The sequence below is a fragment of the Falco biarmicus genome, chromosome 7 (assembly GCF_023638135.1).
Source record: "Falco biarmicus isolate bFalBia1 chromosome 7, bFalBia1.pri, whole genome shotgun sequence".
NCBI lineage: Eukaryota > Metazoa > Chordata > Aves > Falconiformes > Falconidae > Falco > Falco biarmicus.
Window position 1 is genome coordinate 32,822,988 of NC_079294.1, and position 23,177 is coordinate 32,846,164.

Sequence of the window (23,177 nt, forward strand, 5' to 3'; positions counted from 1 at the left end):
AAGAACTTAACACAAGACATGCTTAAATCATTTCTGCTCCAGCTTTCTAAGGCTATTTAGGCAGAAACGTATGCAAGCTATGTGGGTTTATAGTGATGTGGGTGGGTGCTGTGAAAGTGATGCTGAATCTTTCCATGGCTCATGCCACTTAAATACTTCTTGAAAGTCCGAGCCTTTAAGTTTTACTGAGGTATTTCTTCTCAAGTGTTTTTCACTGCAAAGCTGTCATGGTTATTGATTCATTTGAGTTCACAGGGTGCTGAAGCAGGGCATCTGGGTGTCAATGGCAAAACTTTGATAGACAAGCAGGGAGAGAGAGGAGTTGTAAATATGTTTCCAGAGGGACAGGGTACTCACCAACTCTGCAACCGTCTGAAGAAAGGAATAACCCTCACCCCTGCATCCTTTCACAACCTGCCTTAAGACTGCATTATGTTGAGGAATTGCCATTCTAATCCCACTGACTGAATGTGAGAAGCTGGTCTTCCAGTGTTGCTGGAAAAGGGGAAAATGAAGAGTCTTGATGTGGTGTGAAAAAAACAGAGAAAAAGCAGTAAGGTGGCATCACTCAGACCAGACTCCTGTGGGAGGCTGGAAATGTTGCTGGTAGGGGTTGCCCTCGGACAGAAATGGCTGCACAGAAGCTAGGAATGTAAACAGTGTGGTTGTGGCAACCTTTCCGGAAAAAGCTGCCTGCTTTTAGTCCTCCTGCTTCTCTTTCAACTATTCTCCAGCACGTTGATGACTGAATAAATCAAGTGCACCCTCTGGTTCCAGTTTTGGGAGTTCAAGATGAAAGCACAGAGTCACTTGCTTTTACCGAAGGTAACTTTCTAACTCAAGTGTGAATCAGAAGCTAGGAAGAATGATGACATTTTACAAAGTTAGGGCTACCTAAAAATGTGAAAGATTCTGTCTCATGTAAGGCTGAGGGGAAAAGAAGGTTGGGACTGCATTTTTAATATTGTTTGGGAATCCAGATCGCCAAGAAAGGTGATGCACATCCTTGTGAGCATGAGGGAGTGCTGGGGAGAGTGCATGACCCCGTGTTGCTGTCTCCCTCCTGGAAATGGTGACATGTTTATAGCAGGAACACAGTTCCAGTTCCCAGGGTGGGGAGAGGCAATGGGGACCTGAGGAACCAACCAAACACCACTTTTAGAAATCTTAACTCCTGAATAGCAAATACATTTCTCTTTTTGCATAAAGTAAGCACTTGAGGATTAACTAAGAAAAAACAAACGTGAGATTTTGGTACTGGAATTAGGATTTAGAGGAATCTGGTGAAGCAAGTAGCGTATAGGGCTTGAGATAAAATAGGCATGCCAGTGAAATTCATAATAAGGGAAACACCCTTGGGAATCCCCAAATGGAAACCCTCATTGATTTCTTCTGACACTGAGAAAGAAAAAGCCAGGTCAACAGATTGATAAACACTGTGTGAGGGGACAAAAGGAAATTACCATCAGGTGATAGTCTGAAATCCAAAGGATTCAGGAGAAAGAGATGTGTCTAAGCTTGTTTGTTTATAGCTGTTACAGCTGAACTTTACAAGCATGATGTTATTCCCTAAGGACACAACTGTATCAATAATTCCAACAATACATTTTAAAAGAAAGGGGGGAAAACAAGGCAGAAGAACAGATTACACTGAGGTATCAATAAATTATTTGCTCTGCCATGCAAAAGAAGGACAAACTTGCCTATAAGCATCTTGATGAATTCCACAGTATCCTGAGGTAATGCCCTGTATCAGAAATGCAAATATTTTCTTTAAATTAATATCCTTTTTTTAATTATTCCAAAGATTAGTGGTACTGATTTACCACTAACAATTTATTATTTATTAACAGTTTATTAATATTATAGAAATCTAATCTGTTTTCTCATATCAGATCCTTTTCTCACTTCACCTGTACTAGATTGCAGGATTTGGCCCAGCAATGCATCTTTTCAACACATTTGACCCTCACTGCTGAGAATATTGATTTTGTTTTAAAGGACCTGGCTTGGCATTTAAGTCTCTGGTATCTGATTCACATCTCTGACACAAACTTTATGTATGATCTTGAATAGAGAGCTTAATTTTTTATGCCTCATTTGCCTCTGTAAAAGATGACTTTTGGGAAGAGAGTTCCCGAACTTCATCCTCTTAATAACTGCAATCCTTCTTCTAGTTCCCAGGGTGGATGTGTTTGTGCTATGTTTGCATCCAGTATCTTTATGTCAATATCTCTATTAAATTAAATAGTTCTTTTCCTCTCTGGGTATTTAGTTCATGGATACCTTACAGATTGCAATTTTCTCCTTTCAGTCTGTGTTTTGCTGTGCAAAGACAAGTTTTTTAGCTTTCTGTCATGCAAAAATGCTCCCCTGATCACCGCCATAAGCCCCTCCATGCCTCTCTTTCTGTGTGAGTTCTTGTGTGCAGTATCCAGATGGGATATCTCCAGTGTTTTGTATACAAAGTCCCAGCAAGAAATTTTGCAGAAATGCTTGTTCTCTCAAAAATGCAGGAATCTTTCTGAGCCTTTTCATTCATAAAAATGCACTGGACAAAGACACATGCACTTGTGGTATCCCAAAACCATTTCTGTCACTCTGCCCTCTACCCCCCAACACACAAGAAGGTCTGGCTGAAAAGTCGGCATTTCCTGGGGGAAAGCCTGTCTGAGTAAAGTATAAAATCAAACAATATGGCAATGAAAAAGAAAAAAAAAAGGGGGGGGGAAGGGGGAAGCAGCTGTGTTTTAATAAGAGTGTTAAACAAGAAAATGCTTGAGACCACTTTGTGGGTTGGGCATGGGGCACCATGACTGTTACTCTCCTCTGGATCTCCAGCCCTTCTGTCCCTGTCTACCCATATATTGCCCTCTCATAGCTACTGGCTGAATGAAGAGCACCTGACAGAGGCAAAACTAGCTTGGGGTCGTGCAGCTGGCAGGAGCAGCCCTTCATGGCATCCCAGCAGTAGTCACAAGAGTGCGCACATGAAAGGAGGCTGCTGCCGCTGCTGCTGCTGCCAAAGAGGAGCCATGATGAAGGTTCAGCTGGTCAAAGTGCTGCCCTTCTACATGGCTCTAGGTAGGTGTATTGAGTTACCTCAGTAGTGTGACCATGCTGTGTTGTCAGGGGGAAACCACAGGTGATGCATTTAAATGTAATTAATGGAACAGCATGTAGTAGTTCTGGTCTGGAACAAACAGGATTTTCTCAAGTTCCTGAGAGACAGGTATGGCTCACCGTGCTCTTGTGGTGTGGAGCTGGGGTAAAGGGGAAGCGCTAGGGACAGGACTTGTCAAATGGGGTGTGTGGATATGGCTGGTATTTCTGGGATTTAACTGATGATGTCCTTCATTTACAAAATGTAACAGCTGTTAATAAGTGTGAACCGTCTTCCCTTGTGCAAAATTGTTCCATTAGATAATACTTTGTAGTGACTGCTACTTTTTATTTTTTCTAAAATCTTTTTTACACTTACAGTCCTTGATCTGACCTGTTTTAGACTTTAAGTCATAAGTATTGTGTTTCCAGATTGAAGTCTTTTGTTGTGTTGCTCCTCATTTCTAGTGCCAAGATCACAGTCAAAAGGGAGTCACCAATGAAGATTTCTCTGTGCAGCTAAGCAAACAGCTCATGAAGAAAACTCTAAATGAAACAGGTCAGTTATATATATCTGTAGTTTTCTTCTCCAGACTTGGGAGGTATTTTTTTATGAAATAATACAAAGATTTTTTTTTCTTTTTTTAAGAGTTACTTGTGGAAAATGCTGTCTAGAAACGTGGGTGGGTATTTTTTTCATTTGTTTCCTCCTCACCCCCACCCGACCCCAGTGACATTGACTAGAAATGAGGTGGATCCAAACACTCTTAAGGTCGAAAAAAATATAATGTGAATGAGATGAGGCTCTGGGGTAACTTGTCTTTGGTTTCCTCCTAACTTAAGAGGTACCCATAGCTTTCTTTTTTGGGGGATGATTTAAAGTATAGTTCCAAACTGGCTGCTAAAAGTTATCTGTTTTTAAAAGTGCCTCTGTGCATCTAATTTCTGTAGAGCAATTCTCTTTTGATCTCTGTGTGTTTATTTAAGTAGCGTGTCTCTCAGCATGGCTTTAGTACTTTGCAGTATCATGTGCTAATTGTTTGCAAATGCCTGCGAATAGCTCCTTTTTTTTTTTTTTTTCAGAGAAGTTTGTTGGGTTGCCATTTTGCAGCCTAGAAAAGAAAGCTCAGGTGCACTCTGACTTTTTCTGATTTGTGACTTGTTTCAGACTCAGTGGTGTCTTTCCTCGATCTATATAATCATCTGACAAAAGCAATATTGAGAAAATGCTCAAATTCCTGCATTTTTTTAATATAAAGCATCAGTATCTTTTGTGTGTATGTGTGTTTGTCTGGTATGTCCCTTATTGAGGTCTGATCTAAAAAGTTCTCCTAGGTGTGGATCACGTCTAGTGATGTGTTAGAACAAATCACGTTCTGAGCCATCAGAGTTAATGGAATTAACCTGGGAAAGGTTTTATCCTGCTTTAAAGTCTCTGGATTAAAAACGTTTGCCTCTTCGGGAGGACATCTGAGTTGCCTGTTTTTTTTAGTAATGCTTTATTACTGTTAGTCTCACTACTAATCAGATTGTTCTTCAGTACTTAGATACATCTTTGTGCTAACATTAAATAAGCAAAACCCACCTGGAACCACAGCATAATATTTTGCTTTCTGGAGCCTACTCTAGATGATGTTCCTGGGTATCTGCACTCCCAAGTATCTAATACCAGCATACTGTTTCACAGGGTGAACCTCTCTGACCACAATTAGAACAAAACAGTACTTTGTGCTTGAATAAGAACACTACTCTCCTGTGGCAGTAGCTTATATAAATTATGTTGCTGGGTTCTCTTTTCATGGCATCAGCTGTTTCTCCTTCTTCTAACAGAATAAAGGTCAGAAAATGCTGATTCTAACTGCAACTGTGAACAAACATTTCAGCTTCCTATTTTGAAGAAACCTCTCTTCACAAAGTCAAAATCGAGGCCAAAATCACTCAGCAAAGAGCAGTTATCTAAAGTCTTGGCCCATTGTTCTTCTCTTTTCCAGGCCAAGCAATTCTTTGTTACTGAATTATTTACTGAGGAGGGGAACCATCTTTAATCATCAGAGGAGCATTAGAATCCAACAAGACTTTGAATACATATTTAAAATGTTTACTAGTTTTTGTGAGCATATTCATTTAAAGCCTCTAGAGACTGAGCTTTTCATTACAGCCTCAAATGAGGTTTACCCTCACTGTTTTTTAACTTTCCAGACTGTAAAGTGTCTTGGCTTTTTGTTCTGCCCTGAGTGTGTGGCCTTTTGTTTTTTGCTTGAGGAATCAGAAGTGAGATGTTTTCTGTATTGCAAGATTCCATTATGTGGACATGGTGTATGTGATATTATGGGTTCTAATTTCTCTGTGTTGGGTGGAGAGGGGAGAAATTCCATTGAAACAATGCCTTTTCTCCTGAAGACTATGATGTGGTGGTTGCAGTGTTTTTTTGGAATATTACCCTGTTGTGCTTGAGAAGCATTTAATAGCACTACGCTGGATGTCTTGCTCATTAAATCTCTCTGGTAGCTCTGATTGCATCAGGAGTGGGATAACTAAACTGCACTAATGCTTCCTTGTAGCTATTAGCATTTCAAAAACTTAGCCTTTAAACAGTTCCTTCACCTTTCCTCAAGATTTTCAGTCTCATCTTTTGGATTACTTCTCAGAATGAAACACAATGAAATATTTATTAGGCTTTCTGGGAAAACTCTGGAGGCAGGATTTATTAATAGTGAAAATTCATTATTGATGCTGCTGTTCTCAACTGATAAGCAGTTTTATGCCTGCATATATTTTAATTTAACTTTTTTAAAAGATGGCATAGATTGCAGCGTCTCACCATCAAAAAACTTTCCCTGGCTCCTGAGCTGGTAGGAGACTGAATCCTCTGTGTTCAGGCTTAAAAGCTGAACCTCCTGACCTGTGTCTATAAACTCAGCTCTGCTTGTATAAACTAGGGCAAAACAATTTCTTGTTCATGTCTGATTTTCATGTGTTTTTCCCAAGGCTACTTTCAATTGTCCAAAACTGACTTATCTATTGATGGTGAGCATCTTTGTACCAATGCTTCACAAAAGTATTTGTATCCCCTTTGCCCTGACATGGACTTCCCTTTGTCCTGGTACAGCAGTCCATGATCCAGCACTTTCATGAGCCTGTGATATAACTGAGATTGGGGTCATTATGATGGGATGGTGGAAATGGATCAGTTTTGTTATTCCTGGGATGGTGGGCTGAGCTGCACTTGTACAGGAAAACATCTAGCTCCCTTTCAGATCTTTTCTGAACTGCTAACCTTAATTTCATGTTCTTAACATGCACCTGAAACATGTGTGGCTAAAGGGATGTTTTTAGAGAAAATGATGTAAACCCAACCCTTGCTGATGGTCAGAAACTAAGTGGCACCTTAAAGACTCTCTCTGGACTGTAGGGCTCAGGGTCTACAGTTGATGTAGTAGGGATTGAGGCATTCATATATAACATTCTCTGTGTGAATGAATAACATAGTCATCAAACATATTGATGTTAAATTCTTTAAAATCAGTGATCCTCTGTATATGATAGTATTTCAATACAAATTGCTGTGTTGTATTTAAATACATTAAATAGATCCCATATAAAACTCAATGTTCTGACTCTGAAGCATTTTAAATCCGTGTTCCTGTAACACCTGACTCCCAGTGCTCCATCAGCAGCGTGATCTGAGCAGGCTGCCCCCTCCTATACTCTGCAAAGGGATGAGGGAGTGAGCACAGACCCGATCCTCCTGAAATCTACCTGTCCATCCTGGGAAGAGAAAAAAGCAGCACAATGTATAATAATATTGCAGGAGCATAAGCCAAACCCTGGTCTTTCCTTCTGCTTTTTTTCCCCCCCCAAGTAACATCAGTTTTCTTGTTGTTCCTAAATTACCTAGAAAATAAACTTCACTCTAGGGGCAGCCACAGAACCCCTTTAAAAAGCATAGACTGTAAAACATATCCTGCCTGGGTTTCATTAAAGATACACTTTGACAGCCTCCCTGCCCCTCGCCCTCCTTCAACAGAACCTTTTCTGTTCTGGGTGGGCTGGAAGCATGTACTTGCTAACTACAGCTGTTAAAAACCAACTCATTGTGCAGCTGTTGGAGTTCTGGTACATACAGTCACCTCACCTCACTACCTTAAGGGGGGAAATTTACTTGTTGAAATGAAATGTTCTTTTCTGTCCCAAAATGGCTAATGGGCAAAACCACAGTTTATTTCTTTGAGAAAGAGCTTGTTACAGTAGCTGAACTTTCAATAAGGAGAGTGATGTGAGGTTTGCCTTCTGTACAGGATGCTTGTGTTCCAAATCCTTGTTCTGTCTTGATGTTTGCTACCTGGCTAACTTAAAATCTTTGCTTTCATTTATTCATTTATTTAAATATGTCTGAAAGCCATAGGGTTGGCTGGAACCCAGAGGTCTTCATGCAACCTCCTCTGCTTTGGTGAGGGGATAGGACATCTCTTAGTAATTACCTCTGGGACTGCAAAAGACCAAAGCCTTTCTCTCTTATTAATGTCCAGATCTGTTTTGGCCTCTTCTGTCACTTCATATTTGATTAGAATTTTAGAGAAAATACGACTTTGCAGCTATAGTTATCATCTGACTACATCAGAATAATTTCTGAACCTTGTCATCAAATTTTTCTGACCCTTATTGGGGAACAGTTCTTTTCAAGCTGCTGCAGTAAGTATCCCCTTCCCTGGGCAAATAAATATCTCTCTAAATGTTTTTTATGCTGACTGTGCCCCAAAACTACAGAGTTAAGCTTAAGTCATAGTGACAAGAAATTCCCTGCTTTTGCTATGTTCCTCTAAGCACTGCCAGGCCTGGCTGTTTGCAAGTCTAATTGGTGATCCGAGCTCATCAAGGTCCACCCGCCCATGCTGGGAGGCTTTAGCAGCCAGGGTGTCCAAGGAATCAGTGTCTTGGAGCTGCTATTGTTGCTTGTTGAGTTGACTGAGACAAGCTAATACCATATAAATGAGATAAGGTCTTAGATTATTGCAGGCTGAAAGTAAAACTGCTTGTGGCTGAAAATTAGGTGTATCTTTCTATCTTCAATTTTATTTTATTTTTTAAGTCTGTATACTGTTTTCCTTGCACCCATTAGCCTACTCTATAAATGATATCAAGAGCCCTTATGTTTTCCATCAGGTTACCAGTTGTGAATTAAGTATTTTTAGACCTGAAACTTTCCTGGTGTCTTTCACATCTCCTTTGCTGGTTATTATAAAACCTGTAAGCAGAGGTAACAAAATTGCCTTGAGGAAAATAAGTGTCAATCACTTCAACCAAAATAATCCAGTGCATTCACTTTATTCCATTTTCTTTAGGAAAAAATCAAAGAAAATAGCCTTGACTGATTCCTTCATTGTCCGTGTGTGGTTTGCCTGTGCTAGAAGGTGGGTGGATGAGCAAAAGTAGAGCAAAAGTATCTTTATTTTCTGTTTCCAGACATTTGATTGCAGTATGGAGTGTAAGTAATTGAGGAAAAAGTGATATTCTGCTGCATTAATCTGTGTTAATCTTCTTTGTCCTGTGTAAGGCACTGAACCTCAAGGAAAGAAGGAAATACTTTCATGCATCTCACCAAGTCATGGTGAAATCTTAAGGAACGTTTTACTAACTAAATATAGGGTTTTTTTGTCATTTGGCAGCCATCAAACAGCCTGTTCTTGCAAGGGTGAAACCTCTAGCAAGACAGCCAAGCAGTGAGCACGGAATCTTATTTGTGCCAGGAATTAAATTTGCAGGTCAAAGTCAGGTCTTGCACACTAGGCTTGGATGAAAGTCAGTCTTTCAGAGACTAAGTTGACTTATACCCAGGAACCAATGCCTGCAACAGGGCATAGGGCTTGTGCTAAATGAATTGTTGGAGGCCCAACTCATAAGCCAAAGAACACTTGCCAGCAGGAGGCTTAAGCCTTTGTTACTAGCAGTGTGAAGCATAAAATTCCTCTAGGCCTGCAAGCTGCCTTCCCCAAAGCACAGATCGGGTGGTTTGTGGTTTTGTTTGTTTCTGTGTGTGTGTGGTCTAGTTCACGATTTAAGGAGCAAAAGATGAGTTTCCTGAAAGAATTGTTAAGCTGTGGAACATTCTTTTTGAGGTAGATACTGGAAGCTCCTTAAGTCTGTAATAAGTATGGAAGGTGATAGGTATGTAGTGCCTCCAAAGGGGCACAGTATTGCATCTTCTGGCTCTGCTGTACTAAGTACATTTCTCACTAAAAGTAGCAGGAAGGCCACCAGGAGCAGGAATGCTTTTCTGCTTACCAAACCTGGGGTCCTGCTGCTGAAGAAAATTGCCATTCCTCTTGCAAAAGTGTCTTTGCCTTAGTTAGCTACTGAAAATTTTTCTTCCCACTGCTGGGAATTTGTTCCAGAACCTGTCTCCTTGGGTGGCTGACTTATCATGGTGGAAGACTTCTTATTTCTAGCCTCAATATATTAATGGCCAGTTTGTAACCCTTTGACTGAATCAGGTAGATGACACAAAACCATAAGTAGAAAAATGTTTTTATATTAGAACATAACAATTCTATACAATGAATAATTGCCTATCATAAATAAGTAACCAATTTCAATTCAGTCTGAATGACAATCTATCTTGGGATATCATATAAAACTTTTACAAAAGATTGTCTGAATGCAGTCCCTCTTCAAAGAGTATCTTTCCTGGTTTCTAATGCTGCTGGTTCAGTATTACTGCTTATGCTTACTACCCCATTTCACAACGTCCTTCACTTGAGTTTGGTGCCTTGCCTACAGCAAGGGAATTGCTGAGGGGCTCATTTACTTTTTTATGACTTGGCAGAACTAGAGGAATACAAAGCCCAAGCAAAAAAGATAATGTTACAGTTTGGTCACCTAAGGAACCTACAGTATTACAAACTTTAATATAAATAGATCTTTAAAATTGAAGAAGGGATTTTTGAAAGACGGGTCAGATGTTTCAAAGAAAACTGGCTCCAGGTGAAGAATAAGGAATGTGTTCATTTGGAACACGTTGAGGCTTGAAACACACTGGTCTCCCTACATGTGAGTCATCCTATGGATATGATAATGTCCAGAGATATTGAAACATACATAGAAGGGACATCAGATGGCATGAGAAGCAGCATCAAACAATAGAGGCAGAGTGAAAGAATAATGAACACTAAGATTAATATTTCAGCAGTCTATTTAAAACCATGTTATTAAAGTGCTTGAGGCATTAAATTTTCTGGGTTCACTAGCGTGGGAAATCAGTTTCTTTTAAACACTGTGCAGTCTTGGAGAACTTGCAGAAGTTTTCAACCAAGCTAATGCATTATGCATCTGAATTGGACAGAAGAAAAGTATAAATCCTACGTATAATAAAAATTGATGGAGGAGTAGAAATGCTTGGAGTTTAAATATAAAATATGAAGAACATCCAAGAAGATTAAATTGTGTGAAGAAAGAACAGTGAAGACAAAGAAAACCTTACGAATAAGAACTGGGATTCTCATCACAATATTACTTAAGAATATTTAAGATGCACTTCTCCCACTGGTTAAAGTTAATCTGCAAGGTAAAAGCTAAATCATCAACTTGCAGGAAACAGTCAGTGGTTTGGCAATTCTAGTCCATGTTGTTGATAAACAGTGAGGTATATATCGTGGCCTCTCAAGTGAAGTGTGAATGCTAATACCCTCTGCACAGGATTGCCTGCTGTGGAAGGGAATAGGCTTCTGGAGGTATGAGCTACAGTCTGCCCCACATCCTAGTAGAAACCGCTTTCCATCTTCCCTGTTCCCAACGTGAAAGGACATGGGAATGGCAGTTATTACAATGCATGCTGACCTCTGACCTGACTTCTTAAAAAGCTTATTTATACAAGTGCTGGAGCAGAGATGTGATGCATTCATTAAATGTGGAAAACAAAACTGTGTTAGAAAAAGCCTCTTGCTGTTGGTACAAACTGGTTCTCACTGATAAACAAAAAGGACTTTATTCATCCGTCTTTTTTAAGATTTGGTATCAGGGAACAGTATGATTTCTTAAGGCTCCTTTAAATGTTGTCTGAGTGTGTGTAGTACTTTATGGTTTATTGTGTAACTCCAGAACAGAAAAACCTTGGCCTCTACTGTCTTCATTCCTTTCCTTTTCCCCTCCCTCCTTATTCCCCATTGTTCTTGTGTCAGCTGGGATAGAGTTAATTTTCTTCTCAGTAGCTGGTACGGTGTTGTGTTTTGGATTTAGTATGAGAATAATCTTGATGACACACTGATGTTTCAGTTCTTGTGAGCAGGTGCACAAGAAGCCGGGAGGGAGCAAAGCCAGGACAGTGTACCCAAACTAGCCAAAGGGATATTCCATACCATAGAACATCATGCTTAGTATATAAAGCTGGGGGGAGAAGAAGGAAGGGGGGAGGGGGGGTGTTTGGAGTTATGGAGTTTGTCTTCCCAAGTAGCTGTTATGTGTGATGGAGCCCTGCTTCCCTGCAGATGGCTGAACACCTGCCTACTGATGGGAAGTAGCGAATTAATTCCTTGTTTTACTTTGCTTGTGTGCACGGCTTTTGCTTTACCCTTTAAACTGTCTTCATCTCAACCAACAAGTTTTCTCACTTGTACTCTTCAGATTCTCCTTCCCATCCCACCAGGGGTGAACAAGTAGCTGTGTGGTGCTTAGTTGCTGGCTGGGGTTAAATTGTGACACCCACCCTGCCAAGAAAAGGAATGAAACAACTTTCTCTCTTCCAGTTAAGTAAAACAGCCTCCTCAAAGACACAGACAAAAAGCAACCCAATAAACACATAAAACCTGTATTTAGTGTTTCATAGGTTTTAGAAGAAACTTTTGCCTTACAGAAGTGTGTTAACTTTAACCTGTTTGCAGTGTTCACAGCAGAGGTTTAAGTTTGATTGCCAGGTATCAGAGCTGGAAATAAATGGGGGGGGAAAAAAAATCCATGTTGTAGTATTTGAAGACCATGAACGTGTCTGTTGAGGGCTCTTTCAGTGTAGCAGAGCATGTGTGCTGTAAGGCTTTAGATAACTATGTTTTAATGCCTTCACACTGTCAATAATAGTGAATTCTGTGCAAGTCATGACCTCGAAGTCACTGAATGTTTTCCTTTCAACCTCCTTGTTGTCCTCTCTGTAGCATGAAAGGGGATGTGGAGGGGAGAGAAGTGAAAGACTAAAAATGTTAGCTAGGAACTAAAGCCGGGTGGCTCCGTAAGCACGGAGTTCAGCAAGGAAAGGTTAAACAGCCTCTGCTTTTCTCTAGTAGTTCAGCGCTGGTGCCTGGAGCCCTGCTTCAGCACAAATCTGCATGGGAGCACTGTGGTGACAGCATGTGGTGCCCCTGATAGATCTCCCCTACAAAGACAGCTGCTGCCTTTATTTTGCAAGTTCCCACACTGATGAGAGATGGTTCAGGCAGCCAAAACCCAGGTTTTCTTGGGTTGGCACTGAATCGGAGTGGTTGTTGCCTGGGCTCTGTGTGTATGGGCAAGCTTTCTCAAGGAGAGCTGGAAACAAAGTCATAGTCTTAGTTGTGATGTTCTGTGATGAGGTGTCTTCAGGTTTTCCAATTGCTATGTCTGCTGGCCAGATGGCCCATTTGAAGCCACCTTGTCCAAGTGATACCTCCTTACTGTCAGCACTTGCCTTCTTTCTGAACTTCTTAAATATAGCCCTAGAGTCATAACCTATCTTTAATTTCTGAACACATTATAGTTATTATTCACCTTGCAGTTAATCCTCTGACGCAGGATTTTCTCAGAGTGTGAATCTTTTTTGAGTCCCCCTTATGGAATTGTTCAAAGCTTTTTTGCTGATCTTTTTTTCTTTATCAGTGAACTTTGTTTCATAAACTTGTCAAGGTCTGATTGTGGAACAAAACGTTAGCCATCATAACAGCTGTGCTACTACGGTTTTTGTAGCCTAATTGAAATCAAGCTCCAACCAGAGCCTGTTTGGGTTGAACACTCCTGTGTAATCTCATAGCAAAACAATGGATTCATTAACGAGTGACTGGAGTGTCACTGAACAGGACTTGTTTTGGTGCCACAATGGATCAGGTTGTTTTGTGTTTGATCAGCCCACATAAAGCCAATGTGGGGTTTACAGTCATGATGGGTTGGTATGTGGGTGGGACTGCTCTCCCCCCTGGGCCCCAGGGCCAGGTTGGACCATGAGGGAGCTCCTTCACCTTCCAGGTAGGAGTCTCCTCTCAGAAGGAACTGCAGTGATCACATCATCTCTCCTCTTGACTTATGGGTAAGACGTAGCAAAGGTATGCATCTGGAAACCAGGCCAGTAGGATAAACTTGTTTCATGCTGAAGCTGTGGCTTAAGTCTGGTAATCCATTTATCTGTGTGCTTAATGTCTTTTGTTAGAATAGAGCATGAAGATCCATTAGTATTTGGATTACACCAGTGCCAAATTATGGAATACTCAAAGGTATTTGAGGGCTGCAATATTCATAAATCTCCCTTTCTTGCCTTTAGCCTTCTTTTTTGCCTAACTTTTGCTCTTTGGTGCAATGATCCAAAGACTTGGGACAGTGTGTCTGTCTGGAACTGAGCAGCATGTGGCTTTTGGCAGTTCCTCTTATACATTGTCACCTGCATAAACTGCAGCCTGGATTATGACAGCAGGGAAACTGCAGGTGTGACAGGTTAGGTGTAATCTTGACATTTGTACAAGAATTGTCATGGTTTAACAGCAGCCACGGGAAGTACCATGCAGCTGCTTGCTTCCACCAACGCTGCCTGGTGCGATGGGGAAGAGAACTGAAAAAAGGCAAAACTCATGCGTTGAGATAAGAATAGTTTAATAATTGAAATATAATAATAAAAATTGTAATGGAAAGGAGTCTGTCCCAGCCAGTGCTCAAGCAGCAGCTGGCAGCTCCTGGCCAACTCTCCCCAGTTGATATACTGAGCATGATGTTCTGTGGTATGGAATATCCCTTTAGCTAGTTCAGGCCAGCTCTCCTGGCTCTGCTCCCTCCCAGTTTCTTGTGCACCTGCTCACTGGCAAAGCATGGGAAACTGAAAAGTGCTTGACTTATTATAAACATTACTTAGCAACAACTAAAAGGTCAGTGTGTTAATCGCCATTATTCTCATACTAAATCCAAAACATAGCACTGTACCAGCTACTGAGAAGAAAATCTAACTCTTCCAGCTGAAGCTGGGACAGAAATCTACACTGTAATTTAAATTGAGGCAGGAATCCCCCAGCCTTTATACAACCTCTATTCCCACCTGAAGAGCTCCAGGTCTAAAAATGGCAAGATGGAGACTGTCAGTGTGGAGTTACATAGTGACTCTATTGTTAAAAATATACCCAGGGTGGGTTGTGGGCACTTCTGAAGATGCCTGATGTGTACAGTCTTAAATGCCTGTTTATCCCTTGTGCAGGCTGGGATTTCTCCTGTGGTAGATCATTACATTAAATATCCAGGGACCTGGGTAAAAGCTTAAAGGGGAAAGGGGCAGAACAGTGAAAATGCCCAAGTAGGTTTGCTAGATGGAAAGTTATTACCTGTACATATATGGGTTGTAAAGTTTTACATAGCCAGAAATAGATGGTCCATCTTAAATTGCTTATCGATACATGCTTTCTGTCCATGTACGAGTGCCCATGGGGGATCTGGGTTCCTGATCCTACTCTGTGTAATTTATTATGCAACGCTGAATACTTTCTGTACTACCTATATTCACTTTGATGTTTCTGGGCAGGAAATCATCCAGGATGTTATTTTCCCTTGTCTATTAACTTCTTTGCCTCAAAGTGTTGATAATTTAAAAAGGGAGGTTTGAGGGGACTTGTGATTAAGTGGTTTTGTCAGAGGTTGCAGGACTAGACTGTTCCAAGTCCTAAACAAAATCTATAGCAGGGAACAAACACATACCACTTACACTTATGGTAGGGATAAATCTAAAACAAGTACACTGAAATTAAATAATGTAAAAGTAATAAAGAGGTCTTCATTCTCAAAATTCTCCAAATATATCTGATGTTTATAGTGCGGTGCTGTATTTTGACAAATAAGAAAAAGCTTATGGAATATTTGGTTTGTGAAAGACCGCTTCAAAGGTACTAGGCAACAGTAACTTTATGTATCAATAAATACTTAGTTTTTTAAGAGACCTTGAGAGCTGTTGTAGGCTATGAAAACATTAGTTGCTGTCCAGAAGAACAATATTGGATTCTGTAGAATGTGCAACATAAAACCCTCAGAGTAATAAACAACATAATAAAAACTGTTGGTGTTGTAATTGTTTAAAAGATGCCCTCGAGCCTGAAGCTGAGACCATGTAGTTCAAATAATGACTGAAGATGTAAGAAACGTGTGCTGGGTTCTCTCCTTGCCTGTGCGTTTTCCATGTGATCTGTCTCTGTGTACCTCAGCTCCCTGAACACTGACTTGGATGTCCAGCTGAACTGCTGCTTCCTGAGGTGACCATCTGACAAACAAGTGTGTGCATGCTTTTTACTCCACTCTTGCAAGAGGTTAAAAGCATCAGCTTCAACTGGAAAGATCAGGCTTTACAAATTTTTTATTTTGCACGTGTGACAACTGATGACAGGTGCATGCAGCTCCACTGGCAAATGGGACCTGGTCAAGTAATGGTAACCTGTCTGGGTCCCAAAATGGGGACAATATTCCTTTCCCACTTTGTATTGCAGAGCACCCGTGGTCTGCAATGGGAGCCATATTATGCCTGAGACAAGTGTGTTTGAGTGGTTCTGGATAAAGGTTTATTTTCCTATTGAAGTAGTACTTAGTCATGTGAAATATTTTCTAACTTGAATTCAGCTTGCTATTAGTCACCACTCTGCGCAGTTCACTGGCTTCATGCCTGTGGCTACATCGCCCTGGCCAGAGGCAAAACAGGCCGCTGCGGCAGCTGGGGAAGCTCTCCATCAGCTCTTGTCTTTGCAGGGTTGCTGTTCCCATTGAAAGTCCTCTGCTTGCTCCCTGCTGGTGGTACCATACATGAGATGAAGCCACAGTTGTTAGGAGGTTATTGAAAGGAACTGTGTCGGAAGGGAGACCCAGGATTAAATTATCTGTGTAGGTGCAGGAGCCACTGGGAAAAAATGTTGCCTCTGACAGAGATGTAGCTGGGTTTGGGCAGAGGAAAGACCTTGCAATAACTCATATAACGTGTTGTCTTACCTTGTCATGGCCTAGTCACTGACTGGTAAAGAGGTATTAAACCATTTACTGTATTCTTTCCCCAGCCACGGATGATAGCTAGAAAACTTTAAAATCCCATTTGCCTCAACATTTTCCCCAAATAGTTATTGCCATTAAAATTTCCATGGCAATTGTAATTAAAATTGTAATTAAAAATACCATAGTTCACATATATATTGTATAATTTAATTTCTAGTCAATGACAAGCAGCTAAGCAGATTCTGGGTGTGCAAGAACAAGGTGGACAAAAGCAAGTTTTTAACCTCTTATTTAGGATGCTGTGGATATAAGTTAAGGATCTTCTCACTTTTTTGTGTGTTCCTGACTCATTGTCATTTAAAGCTGCCTGATAGAAATGCAAATGTTGGCCCCTGTTAAACATAAACTGGACTTGCGGTCAAGATAAATAGTAATTCAATGATTTCTGCTGATAACCTCTGCTGAGACAGACATGACAACAGTAAGAAGGCTTCTACCAGTTGTTCAAGCATCCTGTGAGCTTTTGTTCCCCCTCAGGTTGGCAGATTTTAATATTGTCCCTTGTCCTCCGCATCAAGGTTTAGGCAAAACTACTGACCTCAGCAGCAATGGTTTTCTTAGTTTCTTGTCATAGCAGGATGCGAGAGTAAAGTAGGAGGTTGCTCCAGGCTGGGTTGGGAGGAGGAAGCTTTTCAAGAACCCTTACATGAGACACCTTTCAACTCCTTACTCTGATGTGTGAATTGTGTCAGTGAGCTTCACTACAAAGGCTGAGTGTTAATTTTTTCCTCTGTTTGGAAAGACATGCTGTACGCTGTCTTACTTTGCAGTCTGTGTGTCCGTAGGAAGGGTAGGAAAGCAACCAGTACAAGGTCCGAGAGCTGTGTTCAAACATAATGATTCAGGCTAAAAGCAAACGCAAAGTTCCCATTGCCAGGTCCCCCCAGGGGAGGGGAGCCTGTGTGGGAGAGGGCCCCAGGGATGTAGCGGAGAAAGGGGCAAGGGAGGAGAAGCGGAGGGTCTTGCAGGCTGGAAGTGTGTGTTTTAGGTATGTTGTTTCATTGTGCTTGAGAAGCACTTCTGCCTGGCTAAAAGGAGTGAGCTGTAGAGTGAGGAGCTGTGAATACGTGAAGTTTAGACTAGCTGAGCTCATGTGTGCTTAAGGTAAGCTGTTGTTTTAATGTACACAGCAGTGGCCTTTATCAGGATGAAAAAGTTACAACCTAAAAGCAAATGGAGGTGGGATGCTTTCTGCAGAAATCCTGTGTTGTGGAGGCCCTTCAGGAGTTTCCTTCATGCAGGAGGGCTGTGCTGCTCACGGTGCTGCCGTCCTGTCTCTGTGAGCTGCAGCAGAGGCTGCTTACAACCCAGGAATGGTCTGTGGGGCCAAAGAGGCTCCCGCCACCAGACTGGTGGCAATTTGCACTGGGTATTGCCATCCTGCAGGACTTGGCAATTTAAACCTGTGAGTTCAGTGTTACTGTATGAGGGGCAAAATGTAACTGCTGGACCTAGTAAAATTAACTATCCAGATAAAAGGGCTGTGAAATTAATATTATAGTTTGGGGAGTGAGTATTGTAGGTTATTCTCTTTATCCATGCTGCTGGCAGTACTTTTTTTTTTTTTTTTTTTTAAATACTGGTTGGCAAGCATATTACTTGTCTTTTGAAAGTGGGGTTTCTAGATAGGGACTTCAGCCAGTGTTTTAGAAGCAACCTAGCCTGTGATTCACCTCCAGACAAGTCCCAGTGGAAGGATCGATGTGCCTGAATAAGAGGGATGTAAACAGAGACACATGTATGAATTTATAGGGCATCCTCCTGCAAGTAATTTTTTGTTGATGTTGAAGAGATTAAAGAGAAACAATCCTACTTTTATTTTTTTAAATGAAGAAAATGTAACCGCTAGAGAACTGTGGTGTGTTTTGCTGGACATTTCCCTTTCCCTTGAACACTGAAACCAAGAGCCCCCCCGGCCATGTACAGGGAAACTATGCGTTTGCTGCCCTCTGGGAAACCTAGATTTGTGGGCTGAGAAGTAGCTCTCTCCTGTTGCTAGCAGTCTCATTAGCATTAGCTGGTTACAAATTTCAGCAGTGAGTTAGTGTGACAGTGGGTCAGCCTGCAGGAAGCAGGTCAGGGATGCTCAGTGCTCTGTCTGCAGGACCTTGTTTCAGAGAGAAGTGCATAGAGAGCTAGAAGGTTGAGAAGGCTGGCTGGGAACAGCTCTTTCACTGGTCCGTACTCTCCATCTGGTCTGGTGGTGTGAAGGGTGTGTTTTGGGTGAAATTGGTATTGGGAGAGGCAGGAGTGAGGTAGTGCATTGTTCTACTCATCTGCATTCATCCACCTGTTAGTGAAATAACAGTGCAGATATAAGAATGCAGCAGGTAGCTATGCAATCTCCTTCACGTCTGTTCAGAGATTATAGATTTATTTTTTTTTTGAAAGTGTCTTTTTCAGGTTCAACTACTGATGTGGATGTAAACGCAGGTGGTAGTTTGGAGTCCTGACTATTGTCTTTAAATGGCACCAACTTGCTGCAACATTTGCTACACAAACAATAGGGGAAGTACATCCATACATTCAAATATCAGCCTTTAGTCCAGAGCATGCCTGCATCTCTCTTGCCTTCTTCCAAAACACTCGTGAGGTATAGAGAACGGGAGAAAGAGAAAACATCCGTCTTGACTTGATACACTTTTCTGAATTTCTACTATTGTCTAAGGCATTACCCAGCAATGGATCATTGCTTCCTTGGGGCTCTTTCACTCCAGTGAATTCATAATATGAGGTTTGATGTGATGGAAAGGTCCATGCAGTTGGCACTGAGCCAGGGCATTTCCTCATGAAAGGTTTCATGATTCCGTCTGTTGTCATGGGGACACCATTTATTTTCTTTAGGTATGTTTTTGGGCAACATGCAATGTAAACAGGTATAGCTTTGGATGCTTAAAGTTAAAACAAACCGATCACAAAGCTACTTTCACTTGTTCTGCTCAGTAGCCTAAGGCATTATTTATTTTTCCATAATACAAGCTCTGGGCAAAAACTATCTATGGTTGTGACTCAAAATCTGGAGACCAAACAATTACTTCAGTAAAGATTTCAGTCTGGCATTTGACACACCACAAATTGCCCAGCATATATAATCCTATTAACTGGAGAGATGAGATCCTTTTATGCTTTGAATCAACAAACACTGCACACTAAATGCTGCATATGTCAGACAGCTAACTAAATAGGCACTGAGAATAGAATCTGATGGTTGGATACTTGACTCACTGAGGTAAATACGGATAATACCACATGTTCTGAAAATGCCAGAGTGAAATCTTGCTGCAGCTTTTTCCAGAGTGTCTCTAAATTTTATTTGGGTTTTATTGTTGTTGTTGGTTTTTCTTGCATAATTCTGGGCTTGCTTGCCTAGAGAGTTCTCATTAATTTTTTTTTCATGTCACAGTATTAGCAACCTTATCCCATTTGCTAAATTAAAGCAAAAATATCTACCTGTCCTGTGTTTTCCACCTCTTAAGTCAAATGAGACCCTGCTGCAGGACAATCTGGCAGGCTACAGAAAATAATACTCCTTTCAAAATTATAGTAAGCAAATACCATCAATTTACAGTAATGTCAAGTGTACAGCACCTGGGGAATAACAACTGAGAGTGTCCCATGCAGTCTTTCTTCAATGCCTCTGTGCACATTTGTGTGATGGTCTTCAATTCATTGTGTGCTCACATAGTACTTTTTTTCAAAACTTGGTAAAAAAAAAAAATTGATAAAGATTTTCATGCATAATCTCCTAAGGATCTCAAAGTGGGTTTTATGTTTTGGGGTTGTGTGTGGTTTTTTTTTTTTTAAACTAACTGAATATTTTCCATTTTGGCTAAGGAAATAACTGATACCAATGCAAAGTTGTCTGTACTTGGACAAGCTCTAGAAGGAGATGGCACGTTTCTCCTTCAGTTGTTGATTCCAGTCTTCTCTATCTTCTATAACAATTCAGAGTTCCCAAAGCCTCTTTTGGGACACATTTTATGCCACTGTTCCCCTGCCTCCATACAACTTGTGATCTTATTATTTTACAATTGATATTTGCAGGTTTCAGAAGTTAAAATGAGCCCTTGGACTCATTCTTATTTTTAGCAATGTTGTCCTCCTGTGAAGAGCAAACACTTGTACAAGTCAGTCTTAACTAGTGTTGCCTATTTTACTTTAAGAGAACTCCAACCCCAATAAATCAAAGTAAAGCAAATACTAGAAATAATGTAGGTGATATGTTTGGCTGTTATATTAGTGGGTTTGGTAGGCAACTGGTACCTACATAATTAGGGAATGTACTGAGAATCATAGAACCATAACTCAGGTTGGAATGGACCTCCAGAGGTTGTCTATTCCAACCTTCTCCTCAAAACAGGTCTAATTAGGTCAGGCTGTCCAAAGCTATATCTGTTCACCATCCTGAGTGCTGTGAAGCCTGTGGATTGCTCCAGAACATTTGGGACACCCTAGGCCTGTTTGAGAGTTACCTGTGATTGTTTGCTTTAATGGCATGAAACAGGATGCCTGAACGAGCTCCTGGGTAGACAGAGGGATAAACTACAGTTAAATATAGAAAAAACTACACAGTGGTTTGTTCTCGGAGGGAAAGACAAGAATTAAACCCTAAAGAAATGAAGAAAGTGGGGTTAGAAAACAGGGTGGTGGTGATAGATGCTGAGTTTAAGTGCTGAGCTGGCAGAATGTGGAAGTGAACTATGTAGTTTACAAACTTTTGCCAAGGAATTTCATTTCACCCTGGAAAACTTAACCTCTAAGCCACTACTGCAAGCTGTGGGCATTTATTCTGGAGAGAACCCACAGTGTTTCTAATGCGTTTTGTTGCATGTGGTATGCATCTCCCATGGTGTGATGTAATGTAACATGGCATGTGGTGTTATAAATAGAATGATGAGATTTTGCAAAAACCTGCCTGGCAGGCAGATTCGCTGGCTCTCCTTCTGAAAGGCTTCCTGAGCTCTCCACTACACCCATTTCCTTTGTTAAGATGTACCTTTCACCCAGCACCCTCCCACTCGGGTCCCGAGGAGTGGTTGGGATAGAATGGCTTTTTCTCCCAAATTCCTTTTGCTTGTCAGCAGCACAGCAAAGACTTCACGGGGGCAGTGTCTTGCTGCTCTCACTTCCTGTCTCTCCCTTCATCTGCGTCTATGCATTTCTAATTTGCTCGGTGCTATGGGCAACATGTTAATTTTAGCAACGCTGTGTGATTACTCTGAAGTCACTGGGATTAATGCATGTGTACAATACAGCTCAAATCAGAATCTGGCTTTGTTGTCTAAATGTTTTTAGCTTTTTTTCATTCTCTCTCCTCCAGTAAATTCAATATTTGTGGCCTTAACAGCAATTCTATTGTTAAAATTATAAGACAATCTTTTAAAATAGTCTAGGTAGTCAGAGTTACCAACACGACAACATGAGAGTAATTCCCTGGGCTTTCTGGCAGTGATGCTTGACTGCAATTTTATGGTCCCCAACTTGCTCTGTGCTCTCTGGAAGAGTGCTAGGTTACTATATTTATACTTATCGGTTAAGAATACTGCTTTACTGGCATTTATTTCTAGAACTGTTTGGGTTTCCAGGCAGGCTTCTCCTCTGAGTGCCTAACCAAGAGTAGCTCCTTTTAGCTATGTCTTATTTAAAAGTTGAGGATCATACCAGTTGCCTGCTAATAGTCACTAGTCTGAGCATCAGCTGTAAAACTGCACTTATCGGGATTCCCTCTTACATGTTTCATGTTCTAATGTGTGACAAAATATGCAGAAAGGGGCTTAAATTTATTTTTCGCTATAAATTTTTAGTTGTTTTCTCTTCACTGTTCTTATAGACTAAAATATGTTTCTGAAGCTGCGTTGAAAGAAACATTAATGAACAGCAGCGTGCTTTACCTGTGTTGGCTCAAATACTTTCATAGACCTGTAAAGATATTGTACCACATATGCCTAAAACTTTGATACGGTGTGATTTACTGTTGCAAAGCTTGTTACTTCTGTTGGATAAAACCCAAACATATCATGGTACCTCTTCCCAAAGTCTTAAATGGTTTTGAGACACCAGTTGGCAAGTCCATACAAGAAGACAGCAATCTGATGGCATTCACTCTCCTTTGGCTGAGCTGCCAAGAGAAGCATGTATGCAGAAGTGGCAGAGATATTTTACAGGGGAGAGGTTGCATCCGACTTAACGTAGTTCCTGAAGGGTGAGGAGGAATAGTCAAATGTAACAGACAAATAATTGGTTTGTTTAATCAATTCCCACTGGTAGTGGGTCCATACATAAGAAAACGTTAACCAGGGAAAATGTTAGCACATGAACATTGCACTGAGTTGAAACTCCACACATTGTGTTTGGCTCAGTAATTTAGGCAAAACCAAAATGGATTCAGCCTAAAGCAACACAGCTTTTGTTAAAATTTACAACTTGTGAAACATTTGAAATGCTATAGTATTACAAATTAAAATCATGTTTATATGCATGATTGAATATTTTTTAGTAAAGAAGATAGTTTTTTGTAGTTTTTCTTTTCCCTTTTACTCAATCTTTCCAGCTATGCTGAAACACAATCCTTTATTAAACTTTATCTTACGTTGTGTCACCCTGCCTCTAGTTTTGTGTATCTTACATCCCCATTTGGACTTGCTGCACAGTGTGTTATTCTCTTTCTGGTTACTTTAAGGACTGTTCTTTGCATCCAAATTTATTCTACTCCAGCTGCCAGGATTAATTTCTATCTGCAGAACAGAAAAGCAGTCAGACTAAGTAATGAAAGCAAATGGTGCTGCTCTTCCCATCACAGAGCCCTTTTCTTCTAGATCTAAACACGTGCTCCTCATCAG

General features: G+C 40.8%; 1 protein-coding gene across 1 annotated transcript in view; it reads left to right on the forward strand.

Annotated features, from left to right (window-relative positions):
* The window catches only part of TUNAR (TCL1 upstream neural differentiation-associated RNA), a 161,877-nt gene that overhangs the window by 20,660 nt on the left and 118,040 nt on the right, over positions 1 to 23,177 (forward strand). The window contains exon 2 of the mRNA XM_056347811.1: positions 3,571 to 3,661. The gene's annotated coding sequence lies outside the window, so the exon portion shown is untranslated. The remainder of the gene's footprint in view (positions 1 to 3,570; positions 3,662 to 23,177) is intronic.